At 43.1% G+C, this 19,375-nt stretch overlaps 1 protein-coding gene across 2 annotated transcripts in view; it reads left to right on the forward strand.

Annotated features, from left to right (window-relative positions):
• Positions 1–16,096: 16,096 nt before the first annotated feature.
• akt3a (v-akt murine thymoma viral oncogene homolog 3a) overlaps positions 16,097–19,375 on the forward strand; it is a 49,258-nt gene continuing 45,979 nt past the window's right edge. Inside the window, exon 1 of one of the 2 annotated variants that reach the window (XM_035172557.2) lies at positions 16,097–16,218. The gene's annotated coding sequence lies outside the window, so the exon portion shown is untranslated. Of the gene's footprint in view, positions 16,219–16,347; positions 16,588–19,375 lie in introns of those variants that run through there. The other variant, XM_035172558.2, reaches the window with a different exon arrangement.

A 19,375-nucleotide genomic window follows, 5' to 3' on the forward strand; every position in this document is an offset into this window, starting at 1 on the left:
TAGAGGGAAACAATTAGTGAAAGATCATTCAAAAATGATATGTGAATATTTATATTTTTTACATAATTTCTTCACCTGGTTAATTTAGAATAAGTGTTGCCTTAAGGGCCACAATTACATTATTTTCCGTTTAATCACTGTAATTGTTCTGCCTTTTTCCCACACAAAAGTGTATAATACCGCTTTTTATTTCCGCTCGCCCTGAAGCAAAGAAAAATCATTTTGTGAGTCTGGCAGAAGAAGCGATTCTGTGAGAAAACCTCTGGCCATCCTTGAGACATTACAACTGTACATGCTTCACAGGCTCTGCCTTCCCTTCTCTGGCATTAATTACATTTGCCTCGTCAACGGGTTTATATATTAAAAGGTGTTTAACACAGACAGCTGTGAGAGAGCGACTCTTCAGCACCTCTGAAAAGGGATTTCTGATGATGATCCTATTTTTCAGGCATATATGGTTGTCTAAGAGTGATTCACCAGGGATTTATAAATGTGTTGAGAATACATTAAATAAAACATTTTAAAAAACACAGTGTTTTCGTTTGACGTTAAACATCTTTCCTTTTTTTTTGTTGCTATGTGCACAGATATACCGTTCCATCTTCTGCCTTCTTACCAGGAATCTGACTGTGAAGTCCCTGGTCAATTTGAGGAATCAACACGATTAATTTACCCTCATTGTGAGTCACTCTGAATGAGTAAGAGAGGCATTTTCCTGAAAAGTGAAAATGTTAATATGCAGCTATGTCCTGTCTGGTAAATTGTTTAGCTGGGCTTCAAAGCAGCAGGGAGCCAAAATAATGAAATAAAGCCGTGAAAAAAAGCAGCTCACGGGGGCAACAGAGAGCGAAGCATCCCAGATCATTATCTCACTTCTTTTTGAGGATTTCAGGGATGATTCTGGTTGATTTGAGAACAGAACAAAAAGTCAGTTGGTTGTTTTCAATTAGTGGGCTTAAAAAAAGGGAGATTCTCCAGTCCAGGTGTGGGCAAATCACCAGTCCTTCTCTCTCTGCTTGTAGACCCGTGGTGGTTTGAGCTGGGTTCACATCCTGGCCATCCATTCATTCATTCAAGAGCCTTGAAAACCTGCAGCTCTCCTCCACAGAGTGTCCCACAGCTTCCCTCATCATTGCCTGTAATGGAGGCATGCAAGAGGGGAGACACTCTGGGAGACACTGGCTGGCTGACAGAGGAAGAGGAAGAGAAGATGAGGAGGGAGGGGGCAGACAGATGTTTGAATCTCAGCCCCGGGGCTGATGAGATTAATCCATCCTCCAAGGCACAGACAGAAACAGAGAGCGAGATAGAGAGATGGAAGCCACGAATATTAGTTGGCTCTTTCCTCTCTGCATCCCCGACATCCTGATGCTCCTTTTTTCTATTTTTTATTTTGCCAAGGTTAGCAGCAAACCTATGATAAATCTGTTAGAAATGTGAGAGAAGAAATTATCAGCTTGGAAGAGACTCAATCTGTTGCAGGTGAAATAACAGGAATCGCACATGCACACATCTGTCCTTGACCACACATTTATAGTGTGTGTGTGCAGTAACAATGAGGAGATGTTTATTACCTCCGCCAAGGAGGTTATGTTTTCATCTGTATTTGTTTGTTTGATTGATTGTTGGCAGGATTACACCAAAAACTACTGGACGGATTACCATGAAACTTGGCATTTCCACTTTCTTTAACAATGCTAGATAGGGTGTTCAGCAATTTGATGCAGACCTAATAAGGGGACTGTTGGGCCATGGTGGAGGTAGATACTCTCTAAGTCCCCCTCTACTTTTCTGATAAGACATTGCAATAATCAAACCTTGAACATTTTGGTTTCATCCAAGGAATTGAAGATAAAGATTTTCACGATTTCCTATTCTGTGACTCTCTATGCTAGGGAGTTCTTTTATGGCCCCATGAGATCTGTCATGCTTCATTTTTTACAAAGTTTGATTTTATGAATCAAAGATCAAACTGACAACACCAAAGTGGAACTGGAAAAATCCTTCCTGCAGGATTTTTCTCTTTAAAAAAACTGGGCTTACTTCACACAACTTTGTGGCATCAAAAGGATTCAAAGGGATGAAAATGATGGCCATTAAAATATATTGGAATACAATATACACTGTATTGCATTCCAATAAAATTAACTGACCGAGAGACTATCAGACAGTCCCACCACAACACAAACTTTATGTCTGTCAGAACCTCCAAGATGTATGGAAGCAACTTTATTCTTTTTAGCTGACGTCAGTGTGAAGTCTGTCCATATACTTTAATGATCTGATCATCTGGCCCAGTGCGGCTGCTGTTGTAGGCGGACTGGAATGCAGCCATTTGACTGAGTGTAAAATATTCATGAACTATCAATGGTAGCCCATCTGACTGGCTGGGGAACAGCTGCTGGGTCTCTGTGCCTCTAGAGGTGCAGCATCTGTCCATTTGAGGAAAGTGAATATATGTTTGTGTGAGTGCATGCTCGGGTTTATGTGTGTGTTTCTCTGTGTCTCAGTCTCCTTGTGTGTGTGTCCATGTCTCAGGGGGACCAGACATCAGGAGAAACAACTGTGTATTTAACTTGCTTTACTCCAGATGGCTGAGGATCATTTTAGAAACGATCAAAAAAGTGAGCCTCAGTTTTATCGGGATCTGTGCCTGTCAATCAAAAATCAGTCAGTCACACAAACACACACACACAAGCAGGGAGAGTGGCTTTGCTGCAGTTGGTGCTGTGTGTGTGTGTGGGGGTTGTGTGTGTGTGTGTGTGTGTGAGATGTGTTAAAGAGAATGTGTCTTTTGTATATCTGAAGTCTCTGCTATTCTATATGTATCTGTTTGTGTTCATCTCAGCGTCAGCACATCACAGCTCAGCAGTGCATGTATGTGTGTGCATGAGTGTGTGTGTGTGTGGGGGCTGTTCACACCCGTGCGTGTGAAGCTCACAGAGAGCTGTGCAGCTTTGGCTGTGGCTGTTTGATGGACATCTGGAAGCTAAATTGGTTAATGGCGCCTCCAAGCCAACAGCCAGCCGGCCGTCCCCTTGCTGGGCTGAGAGTGTGTGTCTGTGTGCGCGTGCATGAGTGTGTGTGGGGTGGGGGGGTGGGGTGGGAGGGGGGTTACATCTGGCCAGCCATCCTGCCACAGACAAACACCCTGTATTTTTGTATTATCTTTAGAGTATACTCCAAACAAAATCAGATTGTTGTGTTCACACAGCCAAATGTGCTGCGTTTGAAACTGTAGAAAAAGCCTCACATTTGGCTCTGAGCACAAACACCACGAGGCACTATTGCAAACAGCTGAGTTAAACTAGTATTAATGCAGCTTGATATTAAATTGTACCACCTCTCGTTTTGAGCGACTTTACCTAATGCTTGCTTTCATGGTGGCTCACAAACCCTCATCAGTCGAAGAACACGTTGTCATTTATCTTATCAGTTCGCATATGAACAAATAACAGAAAGAAACAAGAGTAAATATAAGAGGCTCTGTGAGGCTGTTCTGAGCTAAACGCTACATCAGCCTGCTGATATGCTCACAATGACATTATCGTCACATTAGCACGTATGTTTATTGTTCCCCATCCTCTTTTAGCATGTTAGCAGCTAACATGTAGTAATGAGCACTAAATACAAAGTAAATGTAATTACAATTCATCCCGATGGAAACATCGCTTCTCTATCCCACATAAATTCACACAGTGATGGCACAGGCATCGAGGACAATTTTGGATTTCGTATTTTTCCCTAATTGGACGCGTGGACTGGAGGTACCAGGGATCCCACCACCAACATCTGATTGGTGGACAACCCGTTATACCTCCTGATCCACAGCCTCCCGATCATGATCATATAAATATACATAAAGAAAAGACTTGAGGAGGATAAAGCCACTCGGAATGTAATAACCAAATACTCCATCCGGACCCCTCTGTTGTCCTCATGAACAACCTGCAACAGTAGAGCAGAAACGAAAAGCAGATGGAGACTGCAGCAGCTCAAGAGTGGAGCCGGTCCGGAAAGACACGAGGAGGGCGAGGCCAAGAGAAAATAAAATGTATAACAGATGTTGGAGCGATACTGTGAGGTAAACTAGAAAGTAGCAACAATGGGGTGAAAGGTGCTTATAGTTTATTATAGCAATTATATCCTTGAGTGTGTCATGTCGGCTTGTTGCGAAACAATTGTGATATTACCGGGTTTTAATCACTGTAAAAAGCGTCCTGGGGGTTTTATGGTATTTCACCTCTGCATGGGTATTGCAAGCATTTCACAGTAAACACAAACATCTGAGGAAAATCACATAACCGCTCTTTAGGTATCTGAGTGGCACAAAAGGAGCCATGGCAACCAGTGTAACAAGACTAGCGGCGCTTTGTGAGAGCATGAGGAGATCCTCGATGTAAATGAAAACAAGCTGTCGCTGTTTTGTGACAAGATCATCACAGTGTCCACGGTCAAGATAGTAATCAAAATTAATTACAAGTCTTTTTGAAATGCTAGAACATGGTTGGAACGGAGTTTTAGTTTATGATTTGTTGTCCTGATAGAAAACATGACAAGAAACCACATCCCCCAAAAGCCAGTTATGGAAATGTTCAGGTGCAGGCACATGCACAGATAAACCCCCCGTGCCCTTTTCACCTCTGACGACATTCATTTGAATTCCTTCCAATTATGGAATCCATTCTCAATTAAAAACATTCTCTAATTCCAATTCCAATTCTGCAAAGACCTCATTCTGCCCCTCCCTCTTTTCATATTACAGCCACCGCAATTTATTCCCGTGAATCGAGCACCCTGCAGAGCGGCATCAAGGCTACGCTTCCCTGATCTGCCATTTTTTGGTGTCAATCAGGTAATGATGGTGTTTACAAACCGCAATATAGTTTGTCACTGTTGTGAAATTAAAAGCATCAGAATGGCAATTCATACCCCGCATGTTCGCTGCACAAAGGCTACTAAATACACACTATTTATAAATACTGAAATTGTTACTACATGATTATCTTCTCTGCGTGAGTATTAAACATCTGTCTGTGTGTATGGGTACTTGGATACATAAAAGTATAACTAAAAGATATATTACAAATGCATATAACTTTATCTACCCACCAATTTCACAAATGTCTGTCTGTTTGTATATGAAACGCATATCTCGCAAACCATTCATCTTATCGGCTTCACACTGGGTAAGTGGGTTGTCAAGGGCCCAGGGAGGTGCAGTGTCAAATTTGGTGCGGTTCAGTCAAACATTGAAAGTAAAATCTTCATTGCAGATAAACCAGGTAGGGATGAACACAGAGTTTTCCAACTGTACACTGAACCATAGACTAAAAACTGACAGTATATTGTAGAACTGTTTGAGGACAATAATGACAAGGACCTACCTCTGAGGTAGCTCCGCAACATTACCACAGGCCAAGCTAACAGCCCATTTCAAACAGGCATTTGCTTACAACGTGGACAGCACTAGTTTGAATAAGGGTGCCTTATATTCACCTGAGCCACCTGCCCCCCAATATGTGAGTTTACGGCCCTGGTCATGTGTGTTACTAGATCTACATGAATACAAGAACATACAGAGAGAAAAGAGTTTCGAACACTGACATGTACCGAGCTTAAAATAAATACAGCCACAGCAGACGTGGAACAGCTGAGTCCAGCCCGAGAGAACATAAACAGCGGTGTGATCTCCTCAAATCTTTATTGTAAGATCTCAGAGATCAAGTAGAAGTGAAAAGCGCGACTGTAGTCTCTGTTCTGTTCTGTCTGCCTGCCTGCCTGTCTCTCTCTCTCTTCAGTCCAGATGTCAGAGGAGCTAGCCAACAGCTGCGGCAGGAAATGAGCCCCCAGGCAGTGAAAAGGCTAACACACACACACACACACACACACACACACACACACACACACACACACACACACACACACACACACACACACACAAAGATGAGCTCAGAAGAAAGCAAGTGGATAATGAAAAACTGTGCAGCGGAAGATGCAAAAAGTTTCCTCCGGCTTGAGACCATAAGACTCTTGTGTATGTTTGTTTGTCCCATGTTGCTGTGAATGTACATATACAAACATACGTACCCATGCGGTTCGTGTGTTTTTGCATGTAACAGTATTCATGTGTCTTTTTTCCTCTGGATTCATCAGTCTTGTTTTAAGTGTGTGTTTGTGTGTGTGTATGGGCGATGGCGTGCCAGCCTGCCTGCCACAGCACCAGCCCCCGAGCCAGCGGGAACATTTGCCTTGTGGCTCCAATTCCCAGGAATGCCTAACCTGCGCCAGCTGTTGAGAACATGTTACCTGTGCCAACAATGCGCCTTCTCTGCCCACCACATCAGCCACCGCTCTGTCTCCATCTGGGTGTGAGATTGAATTTGTGTGTGTGTGTGTGTATTTGTTTGTCTGCAGCTTACTGTAGCCGCCTCTTCCCACATCTGTATTTGTGCTCACATCTGTGTGCATGATTGCACAGCCTCTGCTGTGTGTAGTGTGCATGGTGCCAGTGTGTATATGAATGTATGGATGTTCCTAACGTTGTGTGCCCTGTGTGTGTGTGTGTGTATGTGCATGTCTTTGTGTGTGTGCCAGCTCTGGTGCGTATGTGTGTCTCCATCTGTGTGTGCTGGGCCTCCCATTCCTGCATCTGGAGCAGCATTGAAGAGGCTTTCCAACAAGGCCAATGGCAGCCAGCCTGCCAAACAGCCCAGATGTTAGTTCTGTAAGCCTCAGGCTAAATGGAGGGAGCCACACTCACGTTATTTGGGACTAGTAAATTGCTACCATTTTTTTTTTTAGCAGAGGAGAGATGGAGAGACGCTGAAAGAATAAAAGAGGAGTGAGAGAAAGAGAGAGGTCTGGAAAGAGTGACAGATGAGAGATAGAGATGACGTGATGTGACTGTTACTCTTCATTGAGCTCACAGAGGAATCATAACAACTGTAATACATCTGACTAAATGCCACTTTGATGAATTACTGTATCTGTGTCAAAAAAAGTTTCAAGCCTCTGCATGTTCATTTGTATTCTGCACAGACACAAACTGAATTCAGAGTCTCTTTGGAAGGTAAAAATGAAACCGAAACATTCATCTATAGTTCAGGTTCATTGTAATCTAGGTTTTCTTAGATGTAGCCATCATTACCTCCACCAAAGTCATGTTTTCACCCCGGTCCGTTTGTCCGTTTGTTTGTTGGTTGGTTTCGATTGTAAACAAGATTATGCAACAGATTACTGAATTTCTATTGGCTATAAGGAAACATATTCACCAAGGTAACTGCTAAACTCTTGCACTGATATCACTGAGAAGAAGTCAGACTGAACAAGAACCATTAAGCATCACATACTCATTTTTACCTGTCTGTTTGTTTGTTGGTTGGTTTGTAAACAAGATTAAACAAAAACAACTGAACGTATGTTAAATTTTGGTGCAGATTTTTCTTCCACTTCCTTTAAAGTCACAAGATAAGGCTTTTTTCGACATTGCCACGATTTTCCCAGGGAATAGTTAATGGTTATTGGTGAAAAAAAAAAAATCAGAGCGACTGTTAATGGGGCCTTGGCGGAGGTATGTGCTCTAATGAGTGCTGTTCTAGTTTGCCAAACCTAAACCAGTAAAGTCAGGGTTTAACCAAAGGAATGAGCTGCACAACAGTAAAATGCGCTGCGGAGGTGATGAGGGGTTTAGTGATAATTCTCCTTGGGTTGGTCACTACAAGCAACTTCAATGTAAGGATATCGCTAATGCAGCTGTAACGTTAAACCCTTTAATATGGACTGATACACATAATTATATTATCTTCCAACAGCAGTGAGATTAGTGTACAGGAAGCTCATGTGTGCAGCATCACAACACAACATTATGTTGACTTATGATTCGATTACTGTGAGGTCACCCTCTGTTCTGGTCATGAGCTCTAAAGCCAAAGAACAACTGGCAGCCAATATCCCTGCAAAATATTATTTTGGTAAACAGGAGAGCAGTTTAGTAAAAACACAACATGTGCATTCACCATCAAACAGTCGGACCCAATTAGCTTGATCATCTGGACGAGTGTAGCTGTGATGTTAGGGCAGATTTGGCTTTGTGTGTGTGTGTGTGTGTGTGTGTGTGTGTGTGTGTGTGTGTGTGTGTGTGTGTGTGTGTGTGTGTGTGTACTGTAGTAACCACAGAGGTGGCATCTGCCATGGCGCTTTAGCTCCGTTTGTGAGATCCATGTGCGTGGACTTCCACAGGGCTTAGAGAGCATCCACTCCCCCCCATATGGTGATCTGTCACTGGGACGACACAGGGCAGCCCTCCCCTGTGTGGGACCTCCAGCCAGCCATCAGACGGGCTGAGTAAACAACAACTGGACATGGGGTGACGATGTTGTATTTGTTAGGGGTTTTTTTTGGGGGGTGTAGGATATAATCGCCTAAACCTGTGATGAAAGACCACAGATGACATCAGGGCAATCTATTTCTCATGTGAATTACCTCGGTCATATGTCAGTATTTATGCCAAAATCTGTTTATCTTTCTAAAAAACATCTTTGTCAACAGACGCTATCAAAACAGAGATGATTTTTAAATAATTTCACAAGGTTTTATGACTCATAGGCATCAGATGTTAGGGGTGTATGACTGAGCTGGATTATAATGTCCTTGGTCTTTTACTTTTGAATTTAAACACATGTCTGTAAGTAGCTGAGAAATAGCGTTAACTTCTTCACTTTAGTCTGCAATGACAACTTTATATCAAACACAGCGCACGACACGTTCAGGAAATGCAAATTGCTGAGAGAAAACATGACACCTTCTCCCAGACTTCTCCCGTGACAGATATCTTCCTCACATCTGTTTCTGTCTTCCTGCACACAGATGTTACACAGCAGTTTGTTCTGAGGAGGAAAAGACGATCCCTCCTGTGCCTCCCCAAGGTGCGAGTAGCCTGGGGAAAATCACATTTACACATAAAGTGTTAATGTGTCTCTGAGTCTGTGTGTGTGTGTGTGTGTGTGTGTGTGTGTGTGTGTGTGTGTGTGTGTGTGTGTGTGTGTGTGTGTGTGTGTGTGTGTGTGTGTGTGTGTGTAGACAAAAGGGAGACAAAGAGAAAAAGAAGTAAGGGAGGCGCAGACCAGAAATAGGAAGCGGCAGGACGAGAAACTTGGGGCCCTCAGGGGCCATCAGAAGCTTTGCAAGTGGGTGAATGTGTTTGTGTGTATTGGGGTGGGGGGTGTAACTCTATCCTCTGGCTGTACTCAAACTGTGTGTGTTTTGATGTTGATCTTATCCAGTTGTTGGAAAGCCAAACACAGCCTGTGCACCCAGATGTTGACAGATGTGCTGTGTACAATCTGTGTAACTTCCTCTAAAACACACACACACACACACACACACACACACACACACACACACACACACACACACACACACACACACACACATACTAGTAACACATGTCCTCCATGTACCCTCTCTAGGGACAATCTTTCTGATATTCAACAAATTCCACAATATTTCCTAAAACCAACGCTGTGGTGAGCTGCTGAGTTCTCGAGGGACTTATGTCCATGTTCCAGATGTTTTATAGATAATTATAATACACACACACACACACACACACACACATTTTCCTCATCCAGGTGTGTAAAGTTCACATGCCGTAATCTCACAGAAAGATGGGCGACAGAGAGAAAGACAAACAGCTGGAGCCCTGTGTAGAATTGTAACTAATGCAGCTCTCCCTAGTGGCCTGGAGTGGTTTCTGCAGCTGTGCAGATGCAGGTGGGTGCAGGAGACTGATAGTGATGGTCTGGAGTGGTGGGACGTTTAGGTTTCATCTGTCGTGATGTTTTAGCTGTTGTTTTTAATTCAATCCCATCCTGTCTTGTCCCATCTCATCTCCTCCTGCCCTGTCCTGTCCGTATCTATCTTATTCTATCATATCCTGTCCTGTCCTATCCTGTCTTGTCCTGTCATCTTATTCTGGTCCATCCTATCCTTACAGTCCTGACCAGTCCTCCTATTCTATCCCCAGTGGTCCTATCCTATCCTATTCTGTCCTATTCTACCATATTTGTCCTTTGTTATCCCTTCCTAAACCGCCATCGCGTCCATCATATCCTATCAGATTCTAGCCTATCACAGCCTTTCTTCTCCTGTCCCATTTTTATCCTGACCTTTCCCAACATGTCCTGTCTCATCTTTCCTATCCACTAACCCTGTCCTATCATGTCCTGTCATGTCCAATAGTAGACCAATACTCAACTATAATACATTTAATGTAGTGGACAACTGCTTCTCTGTTCCCATTTCAGCACAAAGGTGATCAGAGGCTTTCAAACAGACCAACACAATGCAATGAACAAAGGGAGTGACCATAATAGTTTCAATTACATTCATACTGTAAATGCATTTTCTGTAATTAATAGATACTTGCCATTAGTTCAAGCTAATATACAGTAGTTCAAAAGTTACAGCTCCTGCAAACCTGGTTTCAACTCTTAAGTATTTTTCAATAGCATTAAATATTGATACATTATATATAATATTAAATATCTTCAGTAATCTAAAGTTGGGCAAAAACATCTCAAGTTATTTTTAATAAGACTTTAAATATTCAAAAGATGAGCCTGTGTTTTTATCAGATTTTATTGATGTGGTTTATTTATTTTATTCATTTATATGGTCTGGCTAAACAAGAAAACAACCACCTCACTATCATCAGATTTTGAATTCAGATTTATAAAATATATATCTAAATGTTTTGCTGACAGTAAATTGCTTATCGAGAAAATAGGTTTTAAGGGCCTTTAGGCATCTATGTGTGAGAGGAGAAGAAGGAAAGAAAAAGTAGATAGTATAATCATGGGGAAAATGGCTGTCAGCAAGTTGACGTAAAAGGAAAAGAATATTCTTTGCAGAACTAAAAACGTCTCCTGTTGTATATGCAGCTTTGTAGCACATCTTCTCTTTACTCCATTGTCAAGTATACATGCTCAGCCATATGTCAAGGTCGCACAGTGGCAGCGTCCTCTGGAACAAAAACAGTTGAAAGTTCTCCCTCTCTCTCTCTGTTGCATCTTTCCACTGCTTCACTGACTCGACCACTGAGCAGAATCTGCACTGATGGCACCCAGTGGAACTTCAGCATGCAGCTGGAAGAGCAGCATGGGTGTGTGTGTGTGTGAGACAGAGAATTCACATGCGTGTTCATGTCACACAGTCCGGACATGTTTGTGTCACTGAAGGCAGGATGGAGGTTCTGGCTGCTCCCGCAGCCTCACGCAGGTAACATCTGTCTACAAACACTGGGACCCACAAACCTGATACTCACTCAAAACACTTCTGGTAGCTGACAGTGACAACACCGTGGATAATACCACACAACATAGGAAAGTGGACAAAACATCTCAACCTAATCCTCTCAGTTTCCTGTATTGGTCCTGTAAACAAACTTAACCCCACCCTGAAATCTGCAGTCTCACAGACACAGCCGAGAGCTTGTGACGTTAGGATGCGTCAGAACAAAAAGAAGCAGTAAATTAAGAGACTTTGCTTTGTGGCTCATCCCTCTCTTTATCACCATGGAGCAAATTGACTCCTACATTACTGCTGCTAAGCAGCGGTCAATCACATAATTGCTTTTACCCTCTGTTGTAAATAATCCTGCTGTCAAAGATATTAGAAATACAACTTTCCAGTATAGACACTGCACTCAAACATCCTCTCTGGCCGTCATCACAAGTGTGAGCTTTTAGAAAATAATTTGTTATACCCAATTCCAAGGTGAGAAGTTAACCAAACATGAACATGTAATCAGAATTCTGCAGTCATTAAAAGGCCCTATTTGCATTTACCACCTGATTTTATTTTTATGCATATATTTCCGAATGCATTTTCTTTATGTATCAGAGTCTGTTGCAATTAAATGCAGTGGAATGATAAGATGAAAGGGATAAGGCAACGTACGACACTATGTGAACTGAAATGTAATTCAGTAACAGCAGAGGTTCATAAAAATAAATGTGTATTTTGTGTGTGTGTGTGTGTGTGTGTGTGTGTGTGTGTGTGTGTGTGTGTGTGTGTGTGTTATGGAGGATTGGGGGACAGGGTGTTTTTTGGGGGCAGTGCAACCTGTCTGCACGTGAGCAGAAGGTGTCCACATACACGCAGGTGCACACACGCTGCATATGTGCATATGTGGACATATGCACATATACGAGCACATAAACAGGCTAGCAGGCAAACACATGTAGGCACATATGCACAGACAAACACCCACAAAAACACAAACATAAAGTCTAAAACTAATGGCATCAAGGTCTAACTTAAAAAAAATGCTAACCTTGTTTTTTCATTTGCACACAGTACGTAAGATGAACACACTCAATTTGCTGAAGTGTGCAGATATATTTTTAAACCAAGCCATCATCATCACATACTGGGGACGGAACAAAATAACATCTTAAATCAATTATAATAGCCCTACATCAAAGGTTTATTCAAATAATCTTTCTCTATACATCAACCTGGATTCTGCAGCAACGGCATTAAAAAGGCATAAAAATAGTTTAGAGGCTGGAAGTTTAATATATATCTTTTTTTTTATCTGGTCATCTGGTACTCCACAGCACACATTTCACACCTGAGTGCAAAATAGGTGACCCAGAACAGAACAGAGCAGCGTAGAGCCATGCTGGACCATACTGGCTCCCAAGCTGTCCTGCTGCACAGCACACCTTCAGCACTGTGGCTGCAGCTGCTCTGTCCCGTCTCGTGTGTGCATTCGCGTGTGTGTGTCTGCTCTTGTGTGTACGTATCCCCTGCACAGGATCTGTTTGACCGCAGCTGTCCCTACCTCTATGCTGGTCTCCGGGGCGAGGCTGACCTCTCTCTCCTGAAGTCACTTCAAAGCGACCTGGGATGGGCTGGAGGGGTACGGGGTGTTGGGCCGGCCAGCACGGCTGCTGCTTCCCTGGGCTTTGGGAGCTGGGGAGCTGGGGCTGGAGTTAAGGTTAGTGGGGATGGATGGGAAGCGTGGAGAGGTGGAGCAGGGTTGGGTGTGTTGCAGGAGGTGAACGGAGTCCCAAACATGGATGGGATGGGAGGTGGGGGATAGGGGGTATGTGTGTGGCAGGAGGGCAGAGACAGGAGGTATGGGAATGGGGGTAGGGATGTTGTAGTCAAAAGCTGGAGTGTGTTTGTCTGTGTATGTGTGTGTCGTTTTCAACCTGAACAGACCTCCTGTGCTCTGGTGTCACTTTGGAGTGTCAGGTGTGTGTGTGTGTGTGTGTGTGTGTGATGGCACCATCGGCCCAGGGGCCACTGTTGCATGGGGTTCCCAAAGGAAAAGACAGGCCACAAAGACCTAAATAAAGGGAAGGACAAACAACTGTGACTTGAGCACCTGACAAATGCTGGGAATCTGGTAACAGCCCTGAAAAATATAATCTGAGGCTTATACTATCAGTGTTTTGGGCAAATAAATGATAATCTCTGATAATAAAGTCTGTCAGTTGGTCCCCCACTTTGGTCATGACTTAAAAATATCAACTACTCATCACTGATTTGATGGTTGCACATCAAACTGTAACATTCAAGCTCCATCATGATATTCACATGTGATTTTAAGAGACAACAATTATAAGAGATTGCCAAACAAAAGCCACACAAATGTACGTCTTCTTCATAGTAAAATTGTAATAAAACCACTGTTAGCATGCGGATAAAGCTACACTATCCTTACTATGCAAAGTGCCTTCAGATAATGTGCGTTGTGATTGGGTGCTATACAAATAAAAGTGACCTCAACATGTTGAACTAACAATGAACATTTACCTCAAATCAGCACTGTGCATTTGCCTCCTCTTCCCCAGGTTTATAGGTCTGAATATACAAACTACAATAAACTACAACTAATAAACCACTGTTCAGACCTTGTCTAAGAAAATGTTGTGTCATGAAACTCCTTTAACTTGTTTGTTTCTTTTAGGTTTATTGTTTACAGGCGTCTCCAGTTGTCCAATTCTACTTTGATTCAAAGGTCATTCAAATCATTTTACTGATGTGTTTTTGTAAGAATGCAGGACCAACATGTGAAGTTGACAGCTGACTTTAAGTTGTGTGAGTGTGTGTGTGTGTGTGTGTGTGTGTGTGTGTGTGTGTGTGTACACGTGTATGTCAGAGGGACACGTCTGGCCACAGCGATGGCGACAGAAGGTCTCCCCTGCGATGCCTTTTTCTTTTTCAAGCTGTCCCTTTACCCCCACCTCCACTGCCTCCTCTGCATGCACTCGCACGCAAGCGCACACACACACACACACACACACACACACACACAAACACACACCTAGCCTGGCTGCTGGTTTCTGCTCACACTCCCCTCTGCACGCAGGGCTGTGAGCAAAAGGCCAGCTGATGGCAATGTGTGTATGTGTTAAGAGAGGCCAGAACAGTACACACATATATCATATGTCACACTAGGTCCACCTGTGTCTGCAGCCATGGCCCCATACCTATACCCTCTGCCACTGCTGCCCAGCTCCACATGCCACCTGGGGAGACAGAGACGAGGGAACAGATGAGGGACAATGTCCTTGTTGATTCTATTAATTTACATCACTGTTCCATTGTGAAAATATAAAAGATTTAGATAATTATCAGACAGAATTTTAACATGTGGGAAAGTCACGAGGGGAAATATATTTACTGCGATGTTAGAAGAGGAGGATGCACAGGACAATGTCCTCTATCTCACCACCACCCTGAACATAACAACACTACGAGGGCAGTTGACCCTTTGAACAACCTGCACAGAAAATTCAAAAAATGCATTGTATCAACAATTCAGAGCCGTAAACTTCCACAGAACAATTTGTTTACACTATCAGCTGCCGAGCAGAGATTTCAGTCATGTGCTGTGCAGCTGTCTGATCCTTCCGGCTGCAAACAGCATTGAAGATGATACGATGTGCTCATGTGAAGAGGTGCAGTAAGGACAGCTGACTTCACTGACTCACTGTTGTTCAGAAACCACAATGTTCCTGTCAAAAATAAACATGTTCTGCATCATAAACATTAAATGAATCTCTGTGTCTCATCTTTATTATACATAATGCTTATCATGAACCGACCTCAACTTCTTCAACACGAGTCTGCCGTGACGTCTGAATCGGCTCCTTCAGGCATTGGGCATGAAATGTAAACAAGAGGAACTGGACATGTTTGCTAAGCCGAACCAGCTGATGCCTGACAACCTACAGCACAAAGTCATTAAGCAAAGCAACAATAAGCTCGCAGCTACACAAAGTACAACAAAGACTTGGTTCTGCTCAAGACTGACTGACTCCAACCCACAGAACCAGGGGCTAAGTTTACCATCTGACATCAGATGCCTTCATGTAATTAGTTGTAGACCCGCTAGTAATGCAAGTGTTATTAGTGTCTAAGGGATTTTCAGTAGCACTGTTAAACTGTTGGCAACTTTTTCCGGCATTTTCCATTTTTTATATTACCTGGGAAATGAGTTAAAATGTAAAAAGAAAAGTCCTTTTTTGCGATGTTAAAGAAAATGATACAACATTTTCTGGGTGTCCTAATCAGACATGGGTGACACGGGAGAGGTAACAACACCAAAGAGAACGAAATGCGTAAAGATGCGAAACGAGTTAAGATGCACAATGAGCACATGGAGACACAAAACATGTACATAGAGACACAAACCATGTATGAAGAGACACAAACCATGTATGAAGAGACGCAAAACAAATACAAGGAAACACAAATTGTGTACGAAAAAAATCACAAAATGTGTACAAACGCAAATGCCAAACGAAATGTACAGAGACACAAAACTACCTCAAAGAGACTAACTAACTATCTAACAAAGTAAGTATGTAAGTAAGTAAGTGAAGTAACCAACTATCTAACTAACTACCTAACTAACTCCTGAGTGGGCCCTGCTGTGTGAGTGCAGCTGGAGGACATGTCAGGCTCCATGACCAACAGGCCACAGTCACCGTCACGTCTCCATCACGTCTCCATCACGTCTCCTCCTCGTGAGGAAACTTCAGGCCTGTTCCCGTCTGGCTCTCAAACACCTGACTCTCGCGATAGCTGCAGTATTTATCCGGCACCGACTCACGGGATGTGGGAGATGAAGTGGAGGAGAACCAGAGGCGGAGCGGACATCTTCACAAACCGAGGACTGGGGGACGAGGCGAGACGGTAGGACCCGCGTGTGTGTGTGTGTGTGTGTGTGGGTGGGTGTGTGTGTTTGTGTGTTTCTATGTGTGAGCGTGTGTGTGTTTGCGCGCGCGCCTCCAGAGAAAGGGGGTTGCCGTTCCTCCGGGTGACGTCACGAGCTCTCCATGAAAGTCAAAACAACCGCTCGGCCGCGGTGACGTTTTCCCTCCGCGGAAATTGTCCCCGTTCTTGAGCCTTTCGCGATTCAAACGACTATTTCCGGTCCGGTCCCTTTTTAACCTGGCTCGTCTCGGCTCGGCTCGGCTCGGAGTCCGGCCCGCATAGCTTTACGTGACGGCCGATGAGGAGGAGCAGGTGCACGGGGACAGACCGCAGCACCTGCCGCTACAGGTAACACCGCCAGCTAGCTGCTGCCCCGCTGGGGACCGTGAACATGGCAGACCGCTCCACACAGTGTGGCTCTGATGCTGCGATGTGAGGAGAGATCACCTGAGGACGAAGCTCGGGCTGAAACCAAGCTTCATGTCGATCAGTCTGTGATTCTGCTTGTTGTTTAACGTCCTGACTGTCATGCAACAGGCTCCTGGTAGATCCTGGTAGAGACTGTGCAGTGTAACTGAGTACATGTACTCAAGTAGATACCACACTTTAATACTTTCTTTTTCAGTATTTTCCTTTCGTGCTACTCTATATTTGTCATTTCATTTTACTCCACTACATTTATCTGACATATGTATATTTATAATATATAATATGATTTCCTAATGGCATGAGTAAATAAATAATCTTAAAAGTAGTTATATATGGCTCCAGCTTCTCAAATCAAAAACAGATTTGCTGCTTTTTCCTTAAATTGTCTTTATAATAATAATAACAATAAACTTTATTTGTGAAGCACCTTTCATAAAAGAAATGCAGCTCAAAGTACGTTCCATACCATATAGGTAAACAATACAAACATATTACAATGTAATTCACATGAGAGAACAGATTTAAAGTAACATAAGAACATGTTAAAATGACATTTAAAAGAAGAGGAAATAAAAAAGATTGAGAAATAATATTAAATAAGAAAAATGCCTAAAAATAGAAACGAAAGAAATTTATAAAAATTATAAAAGTTAATTAATTATCAGTTATTAAAGAAAACTGTCTTCAGACATACTTGTAAAATATTGTACATAACAACTTCAATAGAAACCAGAACGGTTAAGGTTTCAAAACTACATTCACACAACAAAGTTCATCGATGAGAACAAGCCACAGGATGGAGGATTGAGGACCAAACATCCTTGAAACTTCAGTCGTGCAAATTTGTAATTAAAGTATTAATATTATGTCTTTGATGTTAATGATGATGAAAAGGATGGGAATCATGTTTTGATGCTGCAGCTGAATCATCAATCTCCTACATTGATGTTTCTGAATCTGGCTGAAATGTCTCCTGACTCCTAAGTATTGAAAAGCATCAAATACTTAAATGTTTGGGCAGTTTCATAATAACACAACTGCAATTTACTGAATTATTTATTATCAAACTAATGAAAACGTTTGCACCAGCAACTTCAAAATGAATCTTCAAAATTAATGGGAATTACAATATAAGTGTTCACCTTGTAAGATCTCCTCATGTTAAGGTCACATCACTGATGCATGATGTAGAACAGGCTCGTGAACGAACATAGGGTAACATTGAATTTAGTTGAATCAATTGATTCACAGCCCTATTCTCTCAAATACCTGATCGCACTAATTTCACACACCAGTATCACATATGTTGCCTGGAAGGTTCTTCCCCTGACCTGGTTGGTTTTTCATGCCCTCTCCTGCCCCGGCTTGCCCTGTCCTTCACTCCACTGCCCTGTCCTGCCCTGTCCTTCACTCCACTGCCCTGTCCTGCCCTGTCCTTCCCTCCACTGCCCTGTCCTGCCCTATCCTGCCCTATCCTGCCCTCTGTCCTGCCCTATCCTGCCCTATCCTGCCCTATCCTGCCCTATCCTGCCCTGTCCTGCCCTATCCTGCCCTCTATCCTGCCCTATCCTGCCCTGTCCTGCCCTATCCTGCCCTATCCTGCCCTATCCTGCCCTATCCTGCCCTCTATCCTGCCCTATCCTGCCCTATCCTGCCCTGTCCTGCCCTATCCTGCCCTATCCTGCCCCTATCCTGCCCTATCCTGCCCTGTCCTGCCCTATCCTGCCCTATCCTGCCCTGTCCTGCCCTGTCCTGCCCTATCCTGCCCTATCCTGCCCTGTCCTGCCCTATCCTGCCCTATCCTGCCCTGTCCTGCCCTATCCTGCCCTGTCCTGCCCTCTGACACCCTGTCCTGACTCCTGACCTGTTCTGCGCTCTTCTGACCTGTCCTGCACTAAGTGTGATCAGGGCCGTGCTCGACCCGATTAAGGTTAAAGCTAACTGAAGCGTCATTGAATTACACGGCAGTGTGAAAGCTTAATCCAGAATTGCACAGTGCCTATAAAAAGGATTCAATACCCTTGGATGTAATTACTGGGGGTGGGTCTCATTTGAATTTGATTTGAGCCAAGTTCTTTTTATCGGTACAAAAACAGCACTTTTTACCTACTACCTTAGATTCTACGAATATAAATATTCTATATTCACGTGTCTATAACACATTCCTGAAGAAACTTGATTTAAGTGTAATAGTCTACACTGTTAAAAGTATGACATAAATCAAAGGAAGTGAAGGAATATTCAATATTATGAGTCAGATCAGACATTTGATGGCAGCTGTAGATGATTGGTTGGTACCAATTGATAATGTCGTTAAAAATGCTCTAAACCTGCCTGTTTGAAATGGGCTGTTTTAATACTTGTTGCAGCTTTCTTTCTGAAACTACAAAAATAGCCAACAGTAATTTAGCCGCAGTAAGTAAAGACTGGCTGCTGGACTCAGTCCCCAGAACCCTGAAGCTACACCGCTGCTGTTTAAGTTTAGTGACGCTTGCTCTGTTTTTCTATTGTTACTTGTTACTTACGTAGATGAGTCCCAGTTGCAGCTGCTACAGAGCGCTGGTTATTCAAAGTTTATTTATATTGAACGTATCACGTGTCCAAATTGCACCAAATTCGATCACTGCACTTCTTTGTGCCCTTACCAATGCACACAGCAAGTGTGAAGCTGATAAGATGAATGGTTCTCAAGATATACATTTCAGAC

Source organism: Hippoglossus stenolepis, chromosome 12, assembly GCF_022539355.2.
Source record: "Hippoglossus stenolepis isolate QCI-W04-F060 chromosome 12, HSTE1.2, whole genome shotgun sequence".
NCBI lineage: Eukaryota > Metazoa > Chordata > Actinopteri > Pleuronectiformes > Pleuronectidae > Hippoglossus > Hippoglossus stenolepis.